Genomic DNA, 14,458 nt, shown 5'->3' with positions numbered 1-14,458 from the left:
AAAGAGAAAGAGACAGAGAATGAGAAGGGGGAAGCTCTGGAATAGAACTCAAATGAATAAAATTAAATAAAGGTGAGCTTAAGGACTCCATGGAAATATGGGTGTCCTTATCAAATTTTCTGAACAAATTTTGTTTTATAATTTGGATTATACACCTTTGTTTTATGTTGTAAAACTAGAAACTAAGTTATAGATAATCTTATTATAGCCTTAGAAACATGTTTTTAAGTTTTGAATTGAAAAAAAATGAAAATGCAAGAAACATGAAAATCTGGGAAGTTTTCCAAAAATTTCGCAGTTTTTATATGGCTTACTTTCAGGCCTTATAACTTAAGTTCTAGAACTCCGTTTTGAAATATTTTTATATGGTTGTAAAGATCATGTTACTAGTTAAAACGAGTATAAATTTGTAGGATTTGATGAAGATTTGATACAGTAAAATACTGGTAGAACTTGGACAAAAAATCTACCAAAAACCAGAAACAGAGTGCTGGAGGTTGAAGATGACTTTTTCCAGCCAGACCCAGTCACACCACCGGCGTGTGTCGGCGCGTGTGGTGTTATCCGGCGACTCCAGCAACTCATTTTTGCTTCTCTTAACTCTAATTTTTATCCATGTTTATTGGAATGATTTTTGGAATCATCCAAACTCAAAAGAAAGATTGTGACTTACACTTTCTCCAAATAGTGAGAAGGTTTAGTTCTTGCACTAATTAAATTAATTCTAAAATATTGTGTTACTTGTTAAATAGTTCTAAGCACGTAGGACATAGACCTAGAGCATCTACAAGTCCGAATTTCTTCAAATGACATTGAGGTAGGTCGTACTCAATGATTGGACTATATAACTATATATGTTTATATTGTTCTTTGGTATGATCTTTGTGTGATATATTTTACATTATTCAATTCAAAGTGTTCTCATTTTTGTCAGTTTAATTGTTATGATTATTCTCTTATTACTATTGTAGGTTTTACTTGAACATTATTATTATAATCGTTCAACATTTATCATTCTTTACAAAACTTAATATTGGAATTATAAAGCCTTAATGTTGATTACTTCTGTCAATATTAATCATGATATTGTAAATAGATTTGTGGTCATGAATATTTAATTTTCCTTATTGATTATGGTATTGCATGTATAATCATATGTGTATGAGAAAAATGTGGTTGTGAACAGTGTTAATAAAACGATTAATTGAGACACCAAGATGCAAGGGGATGACCTTGGTAAATGGTGATCTCGCAAGTATTTGAGACACCAAGAGGAAAAGGGATGACCTTGGTGATCTTGTGATGATTGGAGACATCAAGGGAAAAGGGATGTCTTTGATGGTCTCGTGATTTGTAGAAGAACTATTGTTATTGGTGGAAAAGTAGAAAGAATAATATAAAACACTTGTTAGTCCACAGTACTCGGTGAGTCTTTATCACTTTTTAGTTGCACCTATTCATTATTTTGTGCATAGTAGATTTTTGGGATGTCCTTGGTGAATTGAGCACCCTTGTTGTTGGTAGTTGTTGTTGTTGAAGTACCTTGTATTTCCTTTCTTTCTAGATAGAGGTATTCACAGTGAGAGGTAGTGCCTACAATGTGAGGTATTCACAACAATAAAGGACCTACACCTTAATAAAAGAAATGATCAATGAAAAATGGAACTACCTTACTAAGGTAGTCACCAAGTAAGGTAGTCACCAAGGTAGTCAGCTATTATGAAGATGTTATAAGAACCTCCGCTTACTTATGGAAAATGGAAGTGCCTTGTCAGAAGGTACTTAACTCATTAAAAAGCCTAGCAAGGTAGAACCTCCTTACAAAGGTAGTATCTTGGTCGGTATGGACCTTTATAAGGAACAAGTACCTTCACGTTGGCAACACATGAAGGACATCCTTATGTTCCTACACAAGTAAGTAAGTTGAATCCAAATAGGATTAGACCTCCTCCATAACACAACATAGGCTTGAATCCTCCCCAAACAAGGATTCAAGTATAGGAGTTCACTCCTAAAAGAAGTATGCTTCTCGGTGATTATAAGCTTAGCAAGCTTACAATCCTTAGGCCATGAAAATTAATTGATCTTCTATATATACGCTCTCATAAGATCATCTACAGGTACGTAATTTTAAGTTTCTGAGCCTACTGCTTTGAGTTGACAATTGATCTTGTTTGTTGACTTGACCGTCGGAGAGCCGTTGGCCGGCACCACATCGGCGCCCTCTTACCTCCCAAAAGTTTGTTCATGTTTGCAGGACCTTAATTTTCCAAGTTTGACCTTTTGGAGAATTCGTGTTACAACAATTGGTGCTTTCATTGAGAGCAAAATCAATAACTTCTCGTTTCGAGACCTTGCTCTTTAAATTTTTCTAGTTTATCTTTTCCAAGATCTATGGTAAAAGAGGTGGTCTTGGATAACACTACAAATGGGTACCCCACGATGTGAACAATGGTTGACCATGTGATTCAACAAATCGACAAAGGTGCCGACCGCGTGGAGGTCTATAGCACGAATGATGATAGTCAAGTTGCCCATCATCAACAACTTAATGAGTACCAAATTGCTCTTCGCCGTGTGGAGGACCAAACTCATGCGGCTATGAAGGCACTAAGGAAGCAGGTACAAGAGATGGGTGAAGCGCTAAGGGCTAACCTCCGTCAATTCCGCGAAATTGTAGTCAATTGTTGGACACTAAAGTTTCGTATCCCGAAGTGGCAGATGATGTTCCGCCATATGAATCTCTTTACTTCCTTATTTTGGATTGTTGTTAGGGACTCGGCCTCAATCCATTTGGTGAATTAAGCGGGGACGACCAATAGAAATTTTCGTTGCTCGGTTACCTTGGGTACCATAGCACGAATGATGATAGTCAAGTTGATCATCATCAACAACTTAATGAGTACCAAATTGCTCTTCGTCGTGTGGAGGCTAAACTCATGCTGCTATGAAGGCACTAAGGAAGCAGGTACAAGAGATGGGTGAAGCGCTAAGGGCTAACCTCCGTCAACCCCGCAAAATTGTACAAGAGATGGGTGAAGCGCTAAGAGCTAACCTCCGTCAACCCCGCGAAATTGTAGTCAATTGTCGGACACTAAAGTTTCGTATCCCGAAGTGGTAGATGATGTTCCGCCATATGAATCTCTTTATTTCCTTATCTTGGATTGTTGTTAGGGGCTCGGCCTTGATCCATTTGGTGAATTAAGCGGGGACGACTAATAGAAATTTTTTTGTTGCTCGGTTACCTTGGGTAGTGGCCCTACTATGTCAAGTCCTTATTGCACAAAAGTCCATAGATATTGCAAAGTGGTAAGGTCCTCCGCCACTTGTCTTGGTATGGTAGCAAACCTTTGACTTGTTCCTTTGCATCTTAGTGCATGATTGGCCAGTAGTACTCTTCGCTTAGTGCCTTTTGTGCTAAAGACCTGCCCCCAACATGATTTCCGCAACTACCCTCATGAATTTCAGAGAGTACGTATCGTACCCGACTAGGATGAAGGCAAAAGATGTGTGGTCCTGAAAATGAGTGGCGATAGAGTTTTCCCTTATTCTCGATGTACCGCGTTGCCTTTTGGTGGAGCTTGCTTGCTTTCATGCGATCTTCTAGTAATGTGCTATTTCAGATGTACTTAAGGATTGGGTCCATCCAACTTGGTGCCGGGGCTATCGGTAGGCATTGGTCCTCCTCTTTTCGCACACTTGGTTCTTTTAGGTACTTGATTGGAATTGTGCGCTGTAATTGGTAGTCTAAGGACAACCCTAAGTTAGCCAAAGTATCGGCATGTGCGTTTTCACTACGCAGAACATATTGAAGTGTATACTTCTGAAACTTTTGCAATAGGTCCCCACTCTTTGTGAGGTAAAGAGCCATGATGGGATGAGGGTGCCGCACACTCACCTAGGACTTGATTCACTATTAGTCGAGAATCACAAAAGATGTTTAACTCATGTACATGTGGCTCGAATGTCAATCGTAGGCTAGCCAATAAAGCTTCGTACTCCACCTCATTGTTGCTTGTTCGAAAACTAAGTATTAGCGCTTATCCATTATTAATTGTTTTGTCTGGGGTGTAAAGTACTAAGCCGGCTCCTACTCCCTTATTGTTGAAAGACCTATCAACATACAAGTTCCATGTGAATGAGTTGTTTAGTTCCTTTGGTGGGGTTGGTCCTTCTGGTTGAAGGTCCTTAAAGTCCGATGGGGTAAATTCCGCCACAAAGTCTGCTAGGACTTGCGCCTTTATTGTCGTTCAAGGTTAGTAGACTATGTCATATTGTCCCAATTCAATGGCCATTTGGTAACTCTTGATGAAGGATCTGAACCATGCAAGATTGATCTAAATGGATACTTGGTCCTTACATGAATTCTAAAAGTTTGAAATTCACAAGTTTTGTATTTGCATTCATTCTTTAGCCTACAAATTCACAAGCTTTGTATTTGCATTCATTCTTCAGTCTAAAAATTCACAAGTTTTGTATTTTGCATTCAATAATAAAATAGTTTGAGACTTTTTTTTCAAGACTGCGATGTTGAGGCTTGTAATTGTAGTCTCTGTGTTGGTCTCTTTGTGTTTATCTTTATCATCATTATAGGCCTAGACCAGTTATTCAGCCTACAAATTCACAAGCAACAAGGTCTTCAACTTATGCAGTAACCTTCCATACCTTAACTCTTTTCTTGATTGGAACTTTGACTAGCCACAAGGAAGTTTCAAATGGCGTATAAACAAACTGGGGTCTCATCCTCCAACTAGGTCGATTGGGCCATCAACCCAAATGCAGGCAGTGCAAGAGAATCAATCATGCCTGAAGCACAAGCCTTTATTGCTTTTCAACTCTCTAATGGAAACAACAAAGTGTACAGGGCTCTGATTCAAGGATACTCCACCGTTTTGGAATAGGGCACTTTGAGTTATGAAGTGACTGATTTAGCAAAGAAGTATTTGAACAAAGAGAAGATCATATTTGGGACTTGGTCACTTCCAACCAATGTCACTACAATACTTCAGGTTTGGCAGCATGGTTCAGTTTCTAGTGACTCCCTCCAATTTCATGGCACCGCTGCGGCTTTAATTCTATGGGGAGACTTTGGATTTGCTTTTTGGACAGACCGCTTCAATCAAAGGAGGCAGCTCAACAAAAATAGAAACATCCACGCAGTGCTGAATGTAGTGAGTTGGGGTATCCTGATGCCCTTCGATGCCATGGTAGCAAGGTACTTGAAGGTGTTCAATCCCACATGCACTTTATGGTTTTATATTCATGGCACTTGCCAAACCGCAGCATACGGTGTTGGTGTTACTAGATGGGCCACTGATCTTAAACTTGGTAGCAATTCTAAAGGCATCCAACATTACATGCACATAAATATTGGGATCACCATTTTCTACCTTGGAACACTTCCAAGTCTTTGCTTTGCTTTTGAGACCCAACTTGAATCACAAATACATATTCTACTGGAACATATATCACATGCAACTGGGTATGTTGTTATCATCCTTAGCATTGTTAACATTTTCAGAGGAATTAACGTCTTAAAACCTAACAAGACTTAGAAAAATACGTGTGGGGACCATGATTAATTTTCATCAGAGCCTAAGGGCAATTAAGGGCATATGATATGAAATATGGTAGTACCTATGTAATGAGGTAGTACCTACCATGGGTGTACTTGTAATATTAAAGGACCTACACCTTAATTAAGGAAAGAACCAATGAAATATGGAACTATCTTAGTAAGGTAGTCACCAAGAAAGGATTCAAGCATAAAATCCAAATAAGATTGGACATTCTCCATAACACAAGATGAGCTTGAATCCTCTCCAAACAAGGATTCCAGCATAGAAGTTCACTCCTAAAAGGAGTATGCTTCCTGGTGATTACAAGCTTAGGAAGCTTACAATCCTTAGGCCATGAGGATCAATGCAACCTTTATAAATACTCCCTCATATGCTCAAGATCAAGGTAATATCATTCATGGCCCAAGCTTATTTACTTGATTTTATTCAAGTACCTTACTGACTTAATCGTCGAAGGGCCCTTGGCCGGCACCAAACTGGTGCCTCCTTACCTCCAAGGGTTTCCTATGTTTTTTTGCAGGGTATATAGGTCAATCAACAAGTTGACGATTTTATGCTTCAACAATTTCTCTATTTTATCTCCACCAAATTGTCTTTCAACTCTTTTTTGTAAATTTGGTGTCAAAGATTGATGTTTATGAAGAAAAATCATGAATGGTGCATGATATATATATATATATATATAGAATTTTGAAGAATATAGTCCTTGGAGGGTTTGTGGGATTTAAAAAAAAATTTGGGTATTTTTTCGAATATTTACAAATTTTTGTTAGATTTTAAAAAATAAATAAAATTGAGCGATCTTGATTGTTGAACCCAATGGCCCACTCATCTGGGCGCTTCAACTCAAAAAACAAAAAAAGGCCCAAACAACAAAGGGCCCACTCTTGTGCCTTTCGTTAACTAAAGCAACCGGTTCTCTCTCCTCCTGTGGGTTTCACATGGGTGGGCCAATGAGTTTTGGGTTTGGGTATCAGTGTTACCCAAATTTCAATAACAAATTGGGTATCACACACTTTTGGGTTCCCTTTTCTGGTCCATAGTGTGCACTTGTAACCTATTTGCTAGCTTAAAGGGTAATCTTAAAAATGAACAATTGCGATTATAAAATTACACTGTATACTAATAAAAATAAAGGAAAAGGTCATAGAAGGTAGATAGCATTTCTTTTTAAGTATGGGTTAGGATCATGGGACGAGGATTTTAACAAAGTTTGTTAGCCTTAAAATCTCCTAAAATCCAATTGCTTTAAATAAAAGTGAATTTTATATTAATTGATATAAATGCTGATGTGGCATATGACTAATAAGGAAAAAAAAGACAAGAAATAGGGAAGGTGAAAACAAAAACATGAGAGAGAGGGTGCGGCCACCATCGCTGCCCCTTCGCCACCATGGTTGCCTATTCATAGTCGCCTTTTTTTATGAAAAATTTTCTTGGAATTTTCGTTGCTATTTCTTGACCCTTAAATATTTATTTGTTCATGTACTGGTTTTGCTTTTATTTTCCATGCATTCTTATCAAGTGTTAGAGCTCACTAGTCCTAATTGCTCAAGCACATAGACCAAGATTGAAGACCTTGATGCCAAATCTAATTCTACTAGTGCCTACACTCTACAGCTTCAAGTTGTCCTTTGACCCTTGATGAAATTATAATTATAATATAAGGAAAATAAATATATCAAATTAAATCATAAAATATAGGTAATAACTAAAGTTCCTTCTCCATATTTCACTTTTGAGAGGTGCAAATCTCAGCCCATAATTTTGTTCTAAAAGGTTAGGAGGATTATTACTTATCCATTGTTCATTAATCATGCACAAAATGAGATTTTTCTCCTTAAACAAAGGTTGTAGTGATGAAGCGATGGTGGAGCGCCAACAATGGTGCCTTTCTCTTTCTCTGCAACAATGTGTTTGTTTTCTTTTTAGTTTTTCTTATCAGCCATAATGCCATAATGCCAAATCAACTGTGTCATTTAATGATAATAAAAGTTACACATCACTTATCACGCCCCAAAATCCCGACACGTGACAACGACATGTACTCTAAGGATCTCGAGAGTACAACACCTAGTCAACAATTGTATTCCCGAGTTCCCCAAAATATGTTAAGTCCTTTTTAGTTACAAACGGGTTGGATCATAGTTGAATTAGTAGCGGGAATTTTAAAATATAAAAACATAAAATATTTACCTAAACCAACCCCACAAGGCAACTTAACATCTGTGGTAACCTTATAGTATTTATACAAAACAGTTATTTTCAAAATTACAACCCCAGAAGAAATACTATTAGGGCTGTTTAGTTCAAGTTTTGAAGGTCTGGGAATGGAAAATCAATTTTATTTCCACGTTTGGTAAGTACAGGAAAGGGAAATTAATTCTTGGCCCAAGGGAATCTGATGCATAGGGGTAAAAATGAAACTCTTGCTCTAGCTTGAGTTTTGTTTTCCCTTTCTTGGGAAAGCATTTATTGCTTCTTTTTAGACAAAACTAACACTGCTATTATTTCAAAATAAATAATAGATAAGGGTATAATTGGAAAATTGATACTTTTCATTTCTAATTCCTAGTTTACTTTTTCAAGATTACCAAACACAAAAAAAAGAATTTCACATTCCCTTCCCTCCAGAAAATGCAAAGGAAGTAATTTATCAATAAATTAATTATGTGAACCAAACGGGCCCCTTAAAGTAGTAACAGGGCTAGCAAAAGATATGGGACATCCATAGTTCACAAAATAAGCAAAATAAAACATCTTGACCTGCCCAGAGACTTTGAAGATACCAAGACAATTGTTGGAGTTGACAAACTACAAGGCCGATCCACTGGATCAATCCAAATCGTCAATTCGTACGTGATCTACAACCAAAAGTAGAGGTGAGCATCACATACGTTCATCTGCCCCACAGGAGGACACCCGACTAGATTTGAAAATAGTAGCGAAGATATTTACTACATATAAACATTTTAAAAAAATAATAATGCACAATACCAATCAATTAATCAGTGAGTAACTGGAACTAGTTGCGTGCTCACACAGATTTCACAAACATTTAGAGCCCAAGAAATAAACCTAATGACCGGTCCAAATGACCAACTATCCTTTGGGGGGAATAAATAAATAAATGATATTTTTTGGATAAGGTGGACATTTTAAAAAATATTTGGGGGAAAAATTTAACATTGTCATTGGAGTACTCTTCCTTAAATTTAACTTATACTCAAATTTATTAACAAATTTGAGGAATATAAAGGAAAATAGTTGGAGATGCTCTTAGAGCGTCACCAATGGGAGAAATTATTGTGTGTGACCGTAACACCACGTGGTATGATGACATGGAGTTACCAATCCACTCAAATTAGGGGTGGGCATAATAACCGGCGCACTGAAACACCGAACCAAACCAACCGAATAAAAACCGAAAATATACCGAGTTGACAAAAAAAGTCAACACCGTAAAGAAAACCGAACCAAACCGTATATGGACGGTTCCGGTTCCGGTTTCATGCTCACTTTGCCCGAACCCACCTAAACCGCACCGTGCAATTTTAAAAAAATATAATTATATATTTTTATGCACATTTTGTACATTTTTGTACACATTTTATACATTTTTATACACATTTTATACATTTTTTTTTTTAGACCCTAAAATATATTTTATATAACCCTATGAGTTTAATATATATAATAATGTTTTAGTATATAATTTTAGTTATATCTTATATAATAAAATTAGTATACTCTATAGTCTATAGTCTATATAATAATGTTTTATGTATATAGAGTTATATATAAACTTAGTATATAACTATATAGTTAGTAACTTAGTATATAATTGTATACATACTACTAGGGGTGTGATTTGGATTGGAAAATCCGAATCCGACCGATTCCTATCCGAAAATTTCCATTTTTATTCCGAATCCGAAAATACCGAATCCGAAAATGCCGAAATCCAAAAATTTTGAAAAAAATTGGATTGGAATTGGAATTGGAATGTTTATGTAAATTCCGATTCCGATCCGAATTCCGATCCAAAAAATTCCGAAATGTTCCGAAGGCATTCCGATCCGATATTTCCGAAATTATGCCAATTTATTCCATATTATATATTTTATCATTTATTTAGTATGATACATATAACATATATTTTTAAAAAGATGACTAATACTATATATTAATATAAACATATGTACATTATAAATATATGTGTATCATAATAACATAAAAATGGTAAGTTGGTAACACAAACACCCACATTTTTCCGTACATGTAATTATTATTATTATTTTATTAGGGAGGGGAATTGAAGATATGAGGCAATTCTACAGTTGTTCCAACTGGAATATCCCACCAATTGTAATTACTAATTACTAAATATTTAAGCTTATTATATTCAAAATTTCAAACATGATATATATATATATTATTTGAGTAACATGTATTTATATACACATATATATATGAGTAACATGTATTTATATACACATATATGTATGTGTGTGTGTGAGTAACATGTATCTACTAGTGACATTTATTCTAACAATGTTGGATGAGTTCTAAAGATTAATCCCCCACCTCTAAGATATGTGCTATTAAGCCTATTATACATTCATAGTGACATTTATTTCTCTTATATATTATGTATGTTATAATATATAATATATACCATTAAATATACACAATATATATATCATACATAATTTATTTCTCTTATAACATACATAATCTAGCAATGAAAACCTTGCTAGATTGCATCTTTTTTTTTTTCCCTTCTTTTCTAGATTTTTTTTTTATGGTAATGGTATGGGATGATATGGTTCTAAATGTTATTTAAATTAATATTTTGAATTTTCTTTTTAAATTGGACATATATTTTAATTACATTTTAATATAAATATTGAAATGCATCATAATCTATTGTCTTTTAATTTTTTTTTTGTTAATTTCATCATTATTCTAAAAAAAAATCCGAACATGTTCTAAAAAATATTATGAAAATGTGAAAAATTCTGATTTTTTATTTGAAAATTTCAAATGTTTATCCGAAAGTTCCGAAAATGTTATATTCCGAAAAATTTTGAAAATTTCGAAAAATCCAAAAATTCCGAATCGGAATGAGATGTTGAAATTCCGATTTTTTGGAATGGAAATTGGAACATAAATTCCATTCCAAAATTTTTTGGATTGGAATTGGAACACCCTATTTCCAATCCGATCCGGCCGAAACACACCCCTACATACTACAGTAGTTATATATAACTATATAGGTAATATATAGTTATAGTAGTATACTAGTACATACTATAGTAGTATATAGTTATATATATACTATACTCATTACTCTATAGTAGTTATATATAATCTTATATATAGTTCTAACTTATAACTTAAGCAGGTTGTATTTATTTTAAAATTTTAAGTATTAAACAAGTTAAGCAAAGTTTAAAGTTGTATTTGTATTTGTTTAATTGGTAGAATAGTAGTTTAAAAACTCAATTGTGTGGCCAAAAAGTTCAAATTCCAAATGTGAGTACCAACCAAGGGTTTAAATTTCGAAATTTTCGGCAAAATTTCGCCGAAAATTTCGATTTTTAAGGGTTCCGAAATTTTAACACTAATTCGACCAAATTTCGAAAAATTTCGCCGAAATATTTGAAATTTCGAAATTTAGCGAAATTTCGTCGAAATTTCGCTAAATACCCAGCTGAAGCCAATGAGAGATTGAGGAAGGAATAGGAGACCAGAGGAAGAGAGGGGAGAAAGAGGCGAGCTGGCCTCGTCGCCGACCGTCGCCGAAGGCAGTAGATCGAAGAGAGAGAAGAGATCGGCGTGGGTCTGGTGGCTGGGCAGTGGGAAAGAAGGAGAAAAGAGGAAGAGAAGGAGGGAGGAGAAAAGAGGAAGAGAAGGAGGGAGGAGAAAAGAGGAAGAGAAGGAGGGAGGAGAAAGAGGGAGGAGAAAGAGGGAGAAGAGAGAAGGCGTGGGTCTGGTGGCTGGGCATGCAGTGGGAAAGAAGAAAGATAATGGGTTTGGTGGCTGGGTAGTGGCAAAGAAGAAAGAGAAGGAAAAAAGGTGAAGTCACGGGAAGAAAGAAGAAAAGAAGGAAAGGAAGGAAAGAAAAGAAAAAGAAAAGAAAAGAAAGAAAAAGGAAAAGAAAAGAAAAAGAAAAGAAAAGAAAGAAAAGGAAAGAAAAGAAAAAAAGAAAAGAGAAAGGAAAAAAAAAGTTTAGAATTGGTTGAGGACTTGAGGTTTGGGGTCTTTGTGTAATTAGAAAGAAAAAAAAATTTAGGATTTCGTTTAATTGTTTTTAAATTTTAAATCCTATTATATTTTTATATAAAAATAATTAAAAATATCTTAAAGAGCCTAAACTTTAATATCTTATACCATATCTTAAAGAATATAGAATACACATTATAAAATATATAAAATTTAGTGTATATATTATAGAGTATATAAGATTTAGTATATAGAGTATATATGATTTAGTGTATAAATTATAGAGTATAAAGAATATAATAATTTTATTTATTTATTATATTAATTTTATTTAATAGTATTTGCCTCCAGCGCGCATTATATTCATTACATATCACATGAAACCTACCATATAATTTGGTTTTTTCAATGTTTTTTTATCAATGTAGTAGATAATATGTTAAATAAACATATGGTAAAGTTTCATTCAAAATTTCCGTATTTTGATAACAATTTCCGTCGTTTCCGTCGAATTTTTGTCGAAATTTAAAAATCTTCGAAATTTCCGTCGAAATTTCCATCGAAATTTCCTCGAAACCCGAAATTTTATTCCTTGGTACCAACAAAATAATTGGGCTTAGGCCCAAACCTTTGGGCTCAAAACCGTGCATGTTGCACCGAACCAAACCGTCCCTGCACTGGTCTGCTTTGGTTTGGTTTTTCCCCACTTTGTCCGGTTCACAGCACCGAACCGCACGGTTTTGAGCCCATATAGAATACTTCTGGCGCGGTGCATGGTTCTCGGGGTGAACTGAGTCGAACCGCATCGTGCCCACCCCTAACTCAAATTATAACACGTGTATAATAATTAATTTCTAAAATCCTAAAATCTAGAAAAAAAAAAACTTTAAAATCATCCACGTGTTATAATTTTAGTGGATTGGTAACACCACGTCATTATGCCACGTGATATTACAGTTATATACAATAATTTTTCTACCAATTAATGGGGCAAATTTTATTTGTGTATCATGTCAGATTTTGGGCTTTTAATGGATGATGTAAACTCATTGTCAAATTTGATCCAAGGGAAAATCATGGTATATTTGACCAAATGTTAAATTATAGCAATTTGGGGCCTATTTACTATTCAACCAATAAAAAAATCTAACATCTTCATTATTTCATTAATTCCAAGAAAGTAGCTTTTATTAAATTAATAAAATAATATTTACTCTAACTATTTGCCTCATTCATTGGAGTGAGAAATTTTTTAGGTAGAAAATTTTTATGTCAAAGTGCCACAAGAGTTAGTAAATGACACTTTTGGCCTATACATTTGCCCATCCATTGGTAATGCTCTAACAAGCTAAATCAATTGACCAAGTTTAGTTAAATTTTGGTTTTATATGCTAGCTACTGCTTACAAATAATAGTGAGAAACAATTGAAAGACTCTCATGCATACTAATTTCATTTTGGTTAATTTTCCATTGAATCACATTAAATTACAAGTATGGATTTCTAATATATATAAATTACAAAGCAATCCAATAATTTTTCTATTTGTGGACAGCCACACTAAATATATTATTTAGAACAATATATATATGTGGGTTTTGCAGATGGTGAAAGATTAAGTATCAAATTCAAACATGGAGGCAAGTTAGTAATGACTCCAAATGGACCAAATCTAAACTACGTGGGCGGATTTGTGGATTATTTTGATCATGTAGATCCAGATGAATTCTCACTTATTGAACTCAATAGCATGATGAAGCAACTGCAGTATGTTAAACCCAAAAGCCCAGGGTTTGAGATTGAGGATGGGTTACATCCTCTCTTTTTTTTTTATTCCTATCAAACGTCTACATCCATCCCTTTTCTTAAAAATCTCAACTTTCTCCTTTCTCTCAAAAGCTACCTCCTTTCTTCTTGAAAAACTTTTCTTTCACAATTCATCTCAATGGGTGATACCAATGAGATCCCTCTTCTGCAATCACAACCTGGTAACACCTTGGCATTTCCAACTTTTCTATTTGTTAACTTTCTGCTTTGGGAATCTCTCTTCCCACCTATTCTCCAGAACTATGATATGTCAGACATAGTTGATACTTGATAGTACTGAACCTTGCCCCTCTCCCTCATGTTAGCTAGGATGCAAAAACAATGCCCAACCCTGCCTATATCCAGTGGATTAAACGTTACAGGACTTGCAAAATGTGGATCCATGCTGCCTTGTCTGAAAATGTCCTTCCTTCAGCAACACTATAATTGGCTCGAGTTGTTACAGTTGTATAGGCTCTGCAAAGGGTGAGATTATCTAGGACTATAAGACAGTACATAATGATATTGACAAGGGCTTAGGCCAATTTGGGTATGTTAAAGCAAAGCACACAAATTAACATTTGAATTTTGGGAACGCATTCTGGCCTAAGAATTAAAATTCAATCATTCTACATTTCTACCTCTTAAAGATAAACATGAAATGTTGTTCCTAAGATTAGGATGATTCGGCTAGTGCTTCATAAGTTCTTCTGGAATTTGATAATAAAGCAATATTCCCAATCCTATGAAGTATGAACTCTCATCGTAGAGAAGCAGTGGAAGAGAAAATGCATAGCTTTAAAAAATTAAAAATGACCAAAAGTCTCACAAATTAAGGGCAGAGAA

The 14,458-nt window shown here is 34.9% G+C and overlaps 1 pseudogene; it reads left to right on the top strand.

Annotated features, from left to right (window-relative positions):
- Nucleotides 1-2,451: 2,451 nt before the first annotated feature.
- On the top strand, nucleotides 2,452-5,555 carry LOC147273359 (cytochrome b561 and DOMON domain-containing protein At4g17280 pseudogene; annotated as a pseudogene).
- The last annotated feature ends 8,903 nt before the right edge of the window (nucleotides 5,556-14,458 follow it).

The sequence above is a fragment of the Dryas octopetala genome, chromosome 9, assembly GCF_963921425.1.
Source record: "Dryas octopetala chromosome 9, drDryOcto1.1, whole genome shotgun sequence".
NCBI classification, from domain to species: Eukaryota; Viridiplantae; Streptophyta; class Magnoliopsida; order Rosales; family Rosaceae; genus Dryas; species Dryas octopetala.
The sequence above is the reverse complement of the archived record's forward strand: the minus strand, read 5'-3'. Positions and strand labels throughout refer to the sequence as shown.